Genomic DNA, 14,868 nt, shown 5'->3' with positions numbered 1-14,868 from the left:
CAGTGAGAAAGATTGAGAAGAGGGTTGGGGCGATGACGCAGCCCTGTTTGACCCCGGTCTGGACGTGGATTGGGTGTGTAATGGATCCGTTGGTAAGGATCACCCACCACCCCTGTGCTCACTGACCTACATTGGCTCCCGGTTAAGCAACGCCTCGATTTCAGAATTCTCCTCCTGGTTTACAAATCCCTCCACGGCCTCGCCCCTCCCTATCTCCGTGATCTCCTTCAATCTCACAACCCCCGGCCCTCCCCCTGAGATAGCCTCTAATTCTGGCCTTGACCATCCCGGATTATAATCGCTCCACCAGCGGTGGCCGTGCCTTGAGCTGCCTGGGCTCCAAGCTCGGGAACTCCCTCCCTAAACCTCTCCCTCTCTTTCCTCCTTCAAGACGCTCCTTAAAAGCGGCCTCTTTGAGCGGCCTGTCGCTCCCCGGCCTTCATTGATTGTTGTGTCTCGGGGCCCAATGTATTTGTCCTGGAACACTCTCACACCGCGCGCTGTATAAATACAAGTTGTTGTTGTTGCGGTTCAGCCAATCAGCGGCACAGGTCCCGACCCTCGGGCTCCCCGATTTGTTGGAGGACCCGCCTCCGGCTCGCTCCTCCAGCCCCGCCCCGCTCGCTCCCCATTGGTCGGAAGCTCCCGTCAATCAGGCCCAGGTCACGAGTCCCTCGAGCGCGCTCCGCCAAACTGTGTGAAGTGGTGTCGGGGACCCGGATGTGCGGACTCTCAGGTTTGGATTTCCCTTTATTCTCCCTCTCCCCCCCCCCGCGCAATTCTCTACCCAATCGGAGCGAAGAAAACTCACTTTACGTCACCGATCGCGGCTCTTTAACGGACACAAACACCTTTCACCGGAAGGCGCCGACCCGAATCTGCACCACAGGATCCGAGTGCGCAGGCGCAGCTCCCAGTGTGGGGGGGGGGGGCTGTTCGTGTCCGCTGGGCATGCGCTGCTGTTATCGATGCTGACCGAGAGGGGACGCTGTGTGGGGCGCGGTTCCCGGTGCGCAGGCGCGGGCTCTGGCCTGCCAATCACCCATCAGGCAGTGCGGCTGCTGGTGAGACCTGTGACATCATAGAATCCCAGACAGTGACATCACAGAAGGAGGCCATTCGGCCCATCGTGTCCCTGCCGGCCGGCACAGAGCTCTCCAGCCTAATCCCACTGTACAGCTCTTGGTCCTTAACCCTGTAAGTAACGGCACAAAAAAAAGAATATATTTATATAGCGCCTTTCACGACCACCAAACGCCTCAAAGCTTTTCACAGAGAATGAAGTTCTGTTGGAGCGTAGTCACTGTTGTAATGTGGGAAATGCAGCAGCTAATTTGAGCACAGCAAGCTCCCGCATACAGCAACGTGATGACCAGATAAACGTTTTGTTATTTTGATTGAGGGATAAATATTGGCCAGGATGCTGGGGATAACTCCCCTGGTCTTCTTCGAAATAGGATCTTTTACATCCACCAAATAGAGTTTTGACAGGGCCTCGATTTAATGCCTCATCCGAAAGACGGCTCCTCCGACAGTGCAGCACTCCCTCAGCACTGCACTGCAGTGTCAGTCTACAGTTTTTGTGCTCAAGTTCCTGGAGTAGGACTTGAACCCACAACCTTCTGACTCAAAGATGAGAGTGCTACCCACTGAACCACAGCTCACCCCTCTGCTAAGGGACACAGGTCCTTGCTATCCACTCAATCCAGGCCCTCATAATTTTATACACCTCAATTAGGTCTCCCATCTAATCCTTCTTCCAAGTACTTTAATTCTATACCCCATGAGTTATTAACCATTCTGCTAAGGCAAATAGGTCCTTCCTATCCACTTTATCTTGGCCTCTCAAGTGCATATCCAGGTACTTTTAAATGCTATGACGGTTTCTGCCTCTACCACCCTTTCAGACAGTGAGTTCCAGACTCCCACCATCCTCTGGATGAAAAAACTTCTCCTCAAATCCCATCTACACCTTTGACCAATTAATTGAAATCTATGCCCCCAAGTTATTGACCCCTCTACGAAAGGGAAATAGGTCCTTCCTGTCCACACTATCTAGGCCCCTCATAATTTTATACACCTCAATGAGGTCTCCCCTCTGCCTCCTCTGTTCAAAAGAAAACAACCCCGGCCTATCCAATCTGTCCTCAGAGGTAAAATTCTCCAGTCCAGGCAACGTCCTCGTAAATCTTTGTACCCTCTCTGCTGCAATCATATCTTTCCTGTAATGTGGTGACCAGAACTGCACGCAGCACTCTCGCTGCGGCCTAACTAGAAGCCAGCCAGAGTCAGCACCTTCAGGGAAGGAGAGGGAGGGGAAACCAGTGAGTGTAGAACTGAACCCAGCCAGAGTCAGCTCCTTCAGGGAAGGAGAGGGAGGGGAACCAGTGAGTGTCAAACTGAACTCAGACAGAGTCAGCACCTTCTGGGGAGAACAGGGAGGAGGAACCAGTGAGTATGGCACTGAACCCAGCCAGAGTCAGCACCTTCAGGGGAGGGGAACCAGTGAGTGTAGAACTGAACCCAGCCAGAGTCAGCACCTTCAGCAAGGACATTTTTTTGGAGATGATGTAATGGGGTTGGATTTCAGGACGGGAAGTAGGGATAGTGTGTGTGACAGGGATTTACAGCTGTGGGGAAACCAGAGAGGAATGTGTGTACCACAGAAACTAGAATTGACTGTTCTGAATTTCTATCCTGTCCTTAGTGATTATTTTTGTAAACTCCTTTTACAGGGGATTAAAAGGGGAGGATTTACAGATGGGAAACGCAAACCAAATATCACCATGATCTGACAGTCACTCGATCCACGGCAAGATGAATATGACTGGCCTTTGAATGTGGAAGGAGAAATGTTTCTCTGTTCTGCCTGTGGGAAAAGATTTCAAACATCAGTGTGACTGGAAAAGCACCAAGACACACACACCCGAGTGAGAGTGTTCCAGTGCACTACCTATGGAAAGAGCTTTAACCAGTTACACAGCCTGAAAAAATATCACACCATTCACAGCGGGGAGAAACTGTAAACGTGTTGTGTGTGTGGACGAGGCTTCAACTGATCGTCCAACCTGGAGAGACATAAGGACACCCGCATCACGGAGAAACCTTTGAAATGTGGGGACTGTGGAAAGGGATTCCGTTCCCCGTCTCTGCTGGAAACTCATCGACGCAGTCACACTGGGGAGAGGCCATTCACCTGCTCCGTGTGTGGGAAGGGATTCACTATTTTATCCAACCTTCTGGCTCATCAGCGTATCCACACTGGGAAGAGACCATTTACCTGCTGTGTGTGTGGGAAGGGTTTCATGCAGTCATGCAATCTCACTGCACACCAAGTTGTTCACACCAATAGGAGACCATTTACATGATCTGACTGTGAGAAGAGCTTTAAAAGCAGCTCCTCACCCCCTTCACCCCAACCCCTCCTTCACCCCTACACTCCAACCCCTCACCACAACTCCTCTCTTACCCCTACTCTCCAGCCCCCTCATCTTCAGTTGAAAGGAAAACGACAGATTGTACCAGTCAGGATTTGAAAGATTCTAGATGTCCTTAGGAGTTGGGATCTTTCTGTATTGTGTCCATTCGAGGAGATCGATAACAGACTTTCTCCTGTAAATATAGAGATGGATTATTGGGTCGTGATGTGTTTACTTGTTCATCTTGTTCACTCTAAACCTTTGCCAATTATTTGATGTGATTGGTTTACTTCTACATATTTTTAAAAATACATTTTGCTGAGTGGATTCAAATTTAAATTGAAACCAGGTTTGCAGGCGTGAATATCCATTCACACATCGAAGGTGAGAGAGATGCTGTGGGGCATACGCTAAGTCCAGTAACTGAAATGACATTTGGAAAAGCATAATACAGTCAAGCAAAGTTGGCTGTTTGACAAATTTGCTGGAATTCTTTGAGGATCTAACGCGCAGATGGATAAGGGGGAAAAAGTGGATGCGGTGTATTCGGATTTCCAGAAGGCATTCGATAAGATGCATATAAGAGGTTACTGCACAAGATAAAATCTCATGGCGTTGGGGATAATATATTAGCATGGATAGAGGATTGACTAGCTAACAGAAAACAGAGAGTGGGGATAAATGGGTCATTTTCAGGTTGGCAGACGTTAACAGGGATCGGTACTGGGGCCTCAACTATTTACAATCTATATTAATGACTTGGATGAAGGGACCAAGTGTAATGTAGCCAAGTTTGCTGATAATACAAAGATGGATGGGAAAGCAAGTTGTGAGGAGAACACAAAAAATCTGCAAAGGGATATAGACAGGCTAAGTGAGTGGGCAAACATTTGGCAGATGGAGTATAATGTGGAAAAATGTGAGGTTATCCACTTTGGCAGGACAAATAAAAAAGCAAATTATAATTTAACTGCAGAGACATTACAAAATGCTGCAGCACAGAGGGACCTGGGGGTCCTTGTGAATGAAACAAATGGTTAGCATGCAGGTATAGCAAGTAATCAGGAAGGCAAATAGAATGTTGGCCTTTATTGCAAGGGGATAGAGTATAAAAGCAGAGATGTTCTACCAGAACTGTACAGGGTATTGGTGAGGCCACACCTAGAGTACTACGTACAGTTTTGGTCTCCGTATATAAGAAAGGATATACTTTCATTGGAGGCAGTTCAGAGAAGATTCACTCGATTGATTCATGAAATGAAGCGAATATCTTATGAAGAAAGGTTGAGCAGGTTGGGCCTGTACTCATTGCAGTTTAGAAGAATGAGAGGTGATCTTATTGAATCATATAAGGTACTGAGGGGGCTCGACAAGGCAGATGCAGAGAGGATGTTTCCAATGGTGGGGGAATCGAGAACTAGGGGGCATAGTTTAAGAATTGAGAACTGAGATGAGGAGGAATTTCTTCTCTCACCGAGTCATAAATCTGTGGAAATCTCTGCTGTGGAGGCTGGGTCATTGAATATATTTAAGGCGGAGATAGTCAGATTTTTGAGCGATAGGGGAGTAAAGGGTTATGGGGAGCAGGCAGGGAAGTGGAGCGGAGTCCAAGATCAGATTAGCCATGATCTTATTAAGTGGTGGAGCAGGGATCAAATGGTCTACTCCTGCTCCTATTTCTTATGTCCTTAAAGTGATTAACAGACTGGGTTTTGTGTTTAGTGATCCTGGGCATGTTACCAATACCATCCCTGGCACCCAAGGCTAGGAGAGGCACTCTGGAAGGTAGGAGGAGCTGGGACTTGTCCCTGAGAGTAACCGAAGGTTTGAGAGCTGACCTAATCTTGAGTTAGAAAGTAGAAAAGGCCCAAAGTTGAAGAGTCAGTAACAGGACATCAAGTAGTCTCCTCCTACCCGATATCAAATATCGACATATTATGTTATTTTGAAACATCAAAATATTAAACACCAGCCCAGTTGTAGGGGTTATCAGCAAAAACAGCAGAATCTAACCCCTGCAGTCACTTGTGACCTCGCTGGTGTGTCAGTAGGTGGGATGACCGAATTAATTCCTTCTCACACTGAGAGCAACTGAACGGCCTTTCCCTGGTGTGACTGCATCGATGCATTCCCAGCTCAGATGGGGAATTGAATTCCTTTCCATAGTCTCCACATTTCCATGATTTCTCCATGGTGCGGGTGTCCTTGTGTCTCTCCAGGTTGGACGATCAGTTGAAGCGTGGTCCACACACACAACACGTTTACAGTTTCTCCCCGCTGTGAATGGAGTGATGTTTTTTCAGGCCTTGTAACTGGTTGAAGCTCTTCCACAGTCAGTGCACTGGAACACTCTCATTCAGGTGTGTGTCTGTCTCAGTACTTTTCCAGTCTCACTAATGTTTGAAACCTGTTCCCAGCGACAGAACAGACAAATATTTTTCCTTCCACATTCAAAGGCAGATGATAATCGGGTCCTGAAGAATCGAATTGATGTGATATTTTCTTTGAGTTTCCTGTCTCCAAATCTTCCCCTTCTAATGCCCTGTAAAAGGAGATTACAGAACTTATCACTAAGTACAGGACATAAATTCAGAACAGACAATTCTAGTTTCTATGGAACATCCACTCTCTTGTTCCTCCAAAGCCGTAAATCCCCACCCCACACACTCTCCCTCCTCCCTGTGCTGATATCCAAACACATCGCACGCCTCAAGACAATTCATCCTCCACTCCCAGTTTTCACCACTCTGGCTGCGTGCATTCTACACTAATACAAAATCAAAAATAGAAAATGCTGGAAATCTCAGTGGGTTTGGCAGCCTCTGTGGAGAGAGAAACAGAATTAATGTTTCAGGTCGATGACCCTTCATCAGAACAGGCAATAGTTCGAAATGTATCAGATTCTTAAGGAAGTGCTGGGGCCCTGAAATGGGGAGGGGGCGGGGTGGAAAGAACAAAAGAGAAGGTCTGTGATAGTGTGGGAGGCCGGAGAGATTTGAGAGATAAAGGGGATGATGGACCGAATTGAGATGGCAATAGCACAAGTTAGGAAACAAAAAATGAGTCTAGGGAGGGCATGACTGGCAGAATAATTACCAGCTGCCATGGAACGCAGAGAGAAACAAAATAAAAATAAAAATGGGGCGGGGGAGTTTTTGTGAAAAAAACTGTGCGAGGAAATGAAACAAAAATGTGGGCAGAGATTATGGTCTGAAATTGTTGAGCTCGATGTTGAGTCCAGAAGGCTGTAAAGTGCCTAAACAAAAGATGAGCTGCTGTTCCTCGAGCTTGCATTGAGTTTCATTGGTACAGTGTAAAAGGCTGAGGACGGAGAAGTCAGAGTGAGAGCGGTAGTATAGTATTAGTATAGTATTCAGCAGTCCCTCATATTGAGGATGACCCGCCTCCACACCAAAGAGGGATGAGTTCACAGGTGCTTCAATGAGGGACCTGATATTCCAGTTCGCAAACTACATATTGAAGGGTGGATTCTTTTAACATGGGGTGGCTGTTGCACACCAGCCTTGACAGAGCAAGGTCTTGGTCCAGTGGCAAGTGTTAACCAAGACTACTGGAGACCAGCTCTGCTGCACAGACCTAGTTTACATACAGACTCATATTGTCCATTGATCGCAGTGTGGGCTGGCCCGTGCTGCCCCTGGACCCTCGCCTCTTCTGGATCCCGAACTCACGCCTCTCCTGGGCCCTGATCATGTCGCTCTATGATCTCTCGCCCCTCCTCTGCTGCTGTACCTGGATCCTGCCGATGAACCTGTCCATGCTCCAATCAGCGACCTGGGTTCTGGTGACATCACCCAGTCACCCTCTTGGAATGGCTCGCGCTGCTTCCTGCTCCTCCCTCCTCCACAAGCAGCAATGTGATAATGTGCTGTCCCTGCCATAGGAGTCTTTAATGGGTCAGTTTCGAGGGAGAGTTATTCTGTATCTAAGCCTTGCTGTACCTACCCTTGGATTGTTTAATGGGATAGAGTAGAGAGACCTGCCCCTGGAAGTTTTTGAAGGAATAGTAGAGGAAGCTTTACTCTGTACCTAACCCATGCTGTACCTGCCCTGGGAGAGTTTGATGGGCAGTGTAGAGGGAGCGCTACACTATACCTAACCTGTGCTATACCTGACCTGGGAGAGTTTGATTGGCAGTGGAGAGCGAGCTTTATACTGTACCTAACCCGTGCTGTACCTGACCTGCGAGAGTTTGATGGGACAGTGTAGAGGGAGCTTTACTCTATATCTAACCAGAACTGTTCTTTTCCTGGGAGTGTTTGGGAAAATGCAGAGCAATCTTTATTCTGTATGCATTGTTCGTAAAGGATGAAATCAGAGCAATAGTGAGAAAGGATATTGTTTAGAAAAATCAAGATGTCGAATCAGTCTGGGTGGAGCTAAGGAGCACCAAGGGGCAGAAAACATTGGTGGGAGTTGTCTATAGGCCTCCAAACAGTAGTGGTAGTGTAGGGGATGGCATCAAACAGGAAATTCGAGATGCATGTAGCAAGGGTACTACAGTAATCGTAGGTGACTTTAATCTACATATAGACTGGCCAAACCAAATTAGTAATAATACTGTGGCAGATAAATTCCAGGAGTGTGTACGAGATGGTTTTTTAGAGCAGTATATTGAGGAGCCTTCTCGGGACCAGGCTATCCTAGATTGGGTATTGTGTAACGAGAAGGGGTTAATTAACAGTCTTGTTGTGCAGGGTCCTTTCGGGAAGAGTGACCATAACATGATTGAATTCTTTCTTAAGATGGAAAGTGAAGTAGTCCAATGCAAAACTAAGGTCCTAAATCTAAACAAAGGAAACTACGAAGGTATGAGGAATGAATTGGTTATGATAGTTTGGGAAGATTCATTAAAAGGCACGACGGTGGATATACAATGGCTAATATTTAAGGAACGAATGCATGAGTTGCAACAGTTAGATACATTCCATTCTGGCGTAAAAACACAAAAGGAAAAGTGGCCCAACCATGGCAAAAAAAGAAATGAAGGATAGTATTAGATCCAAAGAGGAGTTACACAAAGTTGCCAGAAAAATTAGCAAGCCTGAGGATTGGGAGCAGTTTAGAATTCAGCAAAAAAGGACCAAGAGATTGATTAAGAGAGGAAAAAGAGAGTATGAGAGTAAAGTTGCAAGGAACATAAAAAACGACTGCAAAAGTTTCTACAAGTACGTAAAAAGAAAAAGATTAGTGAAGATAAATGTAGGTCCTTTATGGACAGAAATGGGAGAATTTGTAATGGGGAAACAAGGAAATGGCAGAACAATTAAATAAATACTTCGGGTCTGTCTTCACGGAAGAGGGCACAAATAACATCCCAGAAATGCAAGGGAACCAAGGGTTCTAGAAGAATGAAAGGAAATGATTATTAGTAAGAAAATAGTGCTGCAGGGATTAGTGCTGGCTCCTCAGCTATTTACAATTTATATTAATGACTTCGATGAAGGGACTGAGTGTAATGTCGCCAAGTTTGCCGATGATACAAAGGTGGTGGGAAAGCAAATTTAGGAGGACACAAAAAATCTGCAAAGGGATATAGACAGGCTAAGTGAGTGGGCAAAAATTTGGCAGATGGAGTATAATGTGGGAAAATGTGAGATTATTCAGTTTGGCAGAAATAATAGAAAAGCAAATTATAATTTAAATGGAGAAAAATTGCAAAGTGCTGCAGTACAGAGACACCTGGGGGTCCTTGTGCATGAAACACAAAAAGTTAGTATGCAGATACAGCAGGTAATCAGGAAGGTAAATGGAATGTTGGCCTTTATTGCAAAGGGGATAGAGTATAAAAGCAGAGAAGTCCTGCTACAACTATACAGGGTATTGGTGAGGCCACACCTAGAGTACTGTGTAGTTTTGGTCTCCTTATTTAAGGAGTGATATACTTGCATTGGAGGCTGTCAGAGAAGGTTCACTCGATTGATTCCAGATATGAGGGGGTTGTCTTATGAAGACAGGTTGAGTAGGTTGGGCCTATACACATTGGAGTTCAGAAGAATGAGAAGTGATCTTATTGAAACATATAAGATAATGAGGGGGCTCGATAAGGTGGATGCAGAGAGGATATTTCCACTCATAGGGGAAACTAAAACTAGGGAACGTAGTCTTAGAATAAGGGGCCGCCCATTTAGATCTGTGATGAGGAGAAATTTCTTCTTTCAGTGTTGTAAATCTATGGAATACTCTGCTCCAGAGAGCTGTGGAGGCTGGGTCATTGAATATATTTAAGGTGGGGATAGACAGATTTTTGAGGAATAAGGGAGTAAAGAATTATGGGGAGCGAGCAGGGAAGTGGAGCTGGTGTGGAGAAAATGTTCCCCGGTTTATATCCCCCCCCCCCCCCCCCAGTGTGGGGAGAATGTTCCCCGGTTTGTATCCCCCCCCCCGCCCTTTATATCTGGGCCCGGGGCTGCACTCGGTGTTTTTGCCCCCAGAGTTTCTTTAACCCGCTCCCTGGAGCTCGCTCACCTCCTGCGTCAGAATCTGCCACCGCCGCCTGCGCATGCTCAACTTACATGGCCCGAGTGATTGACGGCAGCTCCCCACCAATAGGAAGAGCGGGGTGGGGCTGGAGGACCGAGTGGGCGGTTGGTCCTCCAACCAATCAGAGTGTGTGAGGGGCATGCTGTAACTAGTGGGGTGCCGCAAGGATCAGTGCTGGGGCCCAAGTTATTTACAATCTATAATAATGACCTAGATGAAGGGACCGAGTGCAATATTTGCTGACGATACAAAGCTCGGTGAGACAGTGAGCACAACACAAGAGTGCAAAGAGATAGACTATGTGAGTGGGCAGTAAGGTGGCAGATGGAGTATAATGCAGGGAAATGTGAGGTTATTGACTTTGGTAGGAAGAATAGAAAAAGATTATCTTTTAAATGGTGAGAAACTTTTAAATGTTGGTGTTGAGCGAGATTTGGTTGTCCTCGTGCAAGAAACACAGAAAGCTAGCATGCAGGTACAGCAAGTAATAAGGGGATGTAGTATCAGAGTAAGGTACTCTTGCTACAATTGTACAGGACCTTGGTGAGACCACACCTGGAGTACTGTGCACAGTTTGGGTCTCCTTATCCAAGGAAGAATATACTTGCCTTGGAGGCAGTACAACAAAGGTTCACTGGATTGATTCCTGGGATGAGGGGGCTGTCTGATGATGTGAGATTGTGTAGAATGGGCCTATACTCTCTGGAGTTTAGAAGCATGAGAGGTGATCTCATTGAAACATACCAGATTCTGAAGGGCATTGACAGGGTAGATGCTGAGAGGTTGATGCCCCTGGATGGAATGTCTAGAACTAAGGGGCTCAAGATAAGGGGTAGGCCATTATAGACAGAGATGAGGAATTTCTTCACTTAAAGGCTGAAACCACCAGCCGTCTCACCCAGTGCAGAATGAGATTCATTACTAACAGGAAGGATTTTTGTTTAACTACCAATGATGCATAATGAGGGGAAATCAATCTCTGTACCTTCAACTAACAGCAATATGGAAAGAGGGAATTGAATGATCTTTTCAACACCTGGTCCACTTGGCACTGAAGTGTCTGAAACTCATAATAGGAACTCTGGGAAAACAAAATACTGACCAATGTTGAACTGTTTGGTTAACAAAACAAATCTCAATTTAACTTAAAAGATAAATTGTTTAACAGGAGTTCACATTGACTCACCTGACAGGCCGACTCAGGATCAACCCCTCAAGCACCGCGATTGGTTGCAGAACACGCTGCTCCCTGGGCCCTCCGGCCTCTGAGCTCTCTTCCTGTTGGTTCCCAGGGCAATCAATCACCACTCGCCAACATTACGCTGCCAGATGAAGTTGAGGGGCTCAGATGAAGAAATAAAATGAGAGAAGCATGATTAAATTTATAAACTAAACTATTGAAAGTAAATCAAATTAATTATTGCATTTAATATATTCCTTTTGGGCCAAGTGGGAAACAAGTGTCTGTTTCTGTGTCTGTGTCTGTGCCCGGTTACACAGTGTGTCCCTGGCTCTCCGCTCCAAGTGCACATGTTTCAGCTCACATCCAACTGACTGGGTAAACCTCGCCCGTCTAAACCCCATCACACAAATATCAGCATTTGATGTTTAGTTATGCTAAACCTTTATAAAACACTGATTAGGCCTAAGCTGGCACACTGTGTTCAATTCTGGGCACCACACTTTCAGAAGGGTGCAGAAGAGATTTACGAGAATGGTACGAAGGATGAGGAACTTCAGTTTTGTGGAGATACTGGAGAAGCTGCAGTTATTCTCCTTGGAGCAGAAAAGGTTAAGAGGAGATTTGATAGTGTGTTCAAAATCATGAACATTTTTAATAGACTAAACAAGGAGAAACACTTTCCAGTGGCAGAAGGGTCGGTAACCAGAGGACACAGAGTTCAGGTGATTGGCAAAAGAAGCAGAGACAACATGAGGAAACATTTTATAAGCAGCGAGTTGTTGCAATCTGGAATGCACTGCCTGATCGGGTGGTGGAAGCAGATTCAATAATAACTTTCAAAAGTGAATTGGATAAATACTAAAGGGACAATATTTGAGCATTATGGGGAAAGAGCAGGGGAGCGGAACTAACTGGATAGCTCCACCATAGAGCCAGCACGGGCACGATGGGCCGAATGGCCTCCCTTCTGCGCTGTTTCATTCTATGAAAATAGCGGATGACCTTACCCAGAATGCCCTGACCACATAACCAATATCGCCTATTTCCACCTCCGTAACATCGGCAGTCTCCTTCCTGGCCTCAGCTCACCCTCTGCTGAAACCCTCATCCATTCCTCGGTTACCTCTAGACTTGACTATTCCAACACACTCCTGGCTGGCCTCCCACATTCTATCCGACGTAATCTTGAGCTCATCCAAAACTCAGCAGCCCATGTCCTAACTCGCACCAAGTCTCGCTCACCCAATACCCCTGTACTCACTGACCTACATTGGCTCCCGATTAAGCAACGCATCGATTTCAAGATTCTCATCCTTATTTACAAATCCCTCCATGGCCTCACCCCTCCCTATCTCTGTCATCACCGCCAGCCCAACAACCCCCAGAGATGTCTGCGCTCCTCTAATTCTGCCCTCTTGAGCATCCCTGATTATAATCACTCAACCATTGGTGGCCATGTCTTCTGTTGCTGAGGCCCCAAGCTCTGGAACTCACTGCCAAAACCTCTGTGCCTCTTACCTCTCTTTCCTCCTTTAAGATGCTACTTAAAACCTACCTCTTTTATGAAGCTTTTGGTCACCTGCCCTAATTTCTCCATACGTTGGAAGCTCTCCGGGGGGGCGTGGGGAAAGTGACGTTTGCTCAACATCCGATTGTGATCAGGGCCGAGCTGGAAAATCTTTACGAGAGTCCTGAGCAGCCCACACCGACCGCGAGCCGATTCAGTTTGACCGCAGCCATGTGATCCGCACAGCGCCTGCTTGACAGGAGGTTCTGACCAATGGGGGTGAGTGGGCGGTGCCTGGAGGACCAAGAGTTCGGCGCGTCCTCCAACCTATCCGGGGGCCAGAGGGGCAGGGCTTCTGGGGAGCTTCATTCAGCATCAGTGCCGCACCTACCCTGCGAGTGTTTGATGGGATATAGTGTAGAGGGAGCTTTACTCTCTATCTAACCCATGCTGTACCTGCCCTGGGAGTATGTGATGGGACAGTGTAGAGGGAACTGTACTCTGTATCTAACCCGTGCTGTACCAGCCTTCCAGTCACAAAAACACCCATCAACCATTACAATATGCTTCCAGCTTCTGAACCAATTTTGGATCCAACTTGCCACTTTGCCCTGGATCCCATGGGCTTTTACTTTCGTGACTAGTCTGCCATGTGGAAAATTGGCCAGGACACTGGGATAACCCCCCTGCTCTTCTTCGAAATAGTGCCATGGGATATTTTACGTCAACCTGAGAGCAGACGGGACCTCGGTTTAACCTCTCATCCACAAAACAGTGTTTGATGAGACAGTGTATATTGAGGTCCTGATGAATCGAGTTTCCCTGTCAGATCTTAACGATGTTTGGTCTGACTCTCGTGTTCTCCAAAGCTGTAAATAACAATCCCACACACTCTCCCTCCTCCCTGTTCAGAAATCCAAACCCATCACACCATCTCCAACTTCTTTTCCTCTGCTTCCAGTTTTTTTCCCTTCCCTGAAAGCACTGATTCTGGCTGGGTTCAGTTCCCCACTCACTGGTTCCCCTCCCTCTCCTCCTCTGAAGGTGCTGACTCTGTCTGGGTGCCTATGCTCTCGTCACCTCTTTATACACTCTGACCCTCCCGATCTATCTGTAATATCTCCCTGTTTTGGTGATGGGCTCTCCCTGACCACTCACCATTTCACCTTCTGAGACAGATGCTCCCAGACTGTCACCATTTCAGGGAACCATACAGCACAGAAGACCAATCGGTCCATCAAGCCTGTCCGACTCACTGAAAGAGCCACTCCCTGCACCTACCCCAAAGCACTGGAACATTTTCCCTTTGAAGCATTCATCGTTTTGAAAGTTATTATTGATGAACTTTTCAAAGTGTGGAGCCCAGAATGGAGCCCAACCCTCAATATCTGAGGTGTAACTAGTGACTGATAAAGGTTGACCATAATGAGCTTGTTGTTGTATCTATACTGCTATTAATACTGTAACAGATTGATCAGCTGACCCTGCCCCTCACAGATTTGTGGTCACCTTTAAATTGGACCATTTCGTTTAGAAAGCCTCCCATTTTTCTTCCTTCCAGAATACATTGAGTGTGGGTGTCCCTGGGAGCCTGAGGCCCTGTCCCCGCGGGCGGGCGGGACAAACCCGGGCTCAGCCTCTGGCCTGTTATTGGGCCCTGGGCCCTACACCAGGGGTTTATGAAGCTCACCAGCCCCACTCGCGGCTCCAATTCCTGCCCCGCGCCGACAACCCACCGTCTCGTGTCCCACATCATCCGGGCTCCACCAACTGTCGCCGCCGCAGCCCGCGCATGCTCAGTCCCACCCACTGAGGGGGGGGGGGGGGGCACAAGCCCCGCCCCTCACACACTCCGATTGGTTGCAGGACCAACTGCCCGTCGGGATCCTCCGGCCCGCCCCCACTTTTTCTATTGGCCTAAAGCCGCCGTCAATCACCCGGGCCGTGTGAGCGGGACAGAATGTTGTATAGAATCTAGAATTGTCTGTTCTGTGTTTCTATCCTGTATTTACAGTAACAATGTTTGTAAGCACCATTTATTGCAGGGTATTAGAAGGGGAGGATCTGCAGCTGGGAAACTCAAACCAAACATCGCGTCAAGATTTGCCAGATTCCCGGATTGATCAGGATCCCCTGATCATCAGCCTTTGTAAAAACACCAATCACAGCGGGGAGAAACAGGAACATGTTGTGTGTGGATACACCTTCAACCAATCGTTCAGCCTGTGAGACTGGTGATCCCACCTGACTCCACA

At 47.2% G+C, this 14,868-nt stretch overlaps 1 long non-coding RNA gene across 1 annotated transcript; it reads right to left on the bottom strand.

The window, feature by feature from the left end:
• Nucleotides 1-4,020: 4,020 nt before the first annotated feature.
• Nucleotides 4,021-14,405, bottom strand: LOC139232629 (uncharacterized). Its single transcript, XR_011588061.1, has 3 exons — nucleotides 14,304-14,405; nucleotides 11,110-11,266; nucleotides 4,021-5,961 (listed from the first exon to the last, which is right to left on the bottom strand). It is a non-coding gene; the product is annotated as an uncharacterized lncRNA (long non-coding RNA).
• Nucleotides 14,406-14,868: the final 463 nt, after the last annotated feature.

Source organism: Pristiophorus japonicus, chromosome 20 (assembly GCF_044704955.1).
Source record: "Pristiophorus japonicus isolate sPriJap1 chromosome 20, sPriJap1.hap1, whole genome shotgun sequence".
NCBI lineage: Eukaryota > Metazoa > Chordata > Chondrichthyes > Pristiophoridae > Pristiophorus > Pristiophorus japonicus.
This window is presented reverse-complemented; position numbering and strand designations above follow the sequence as displayed.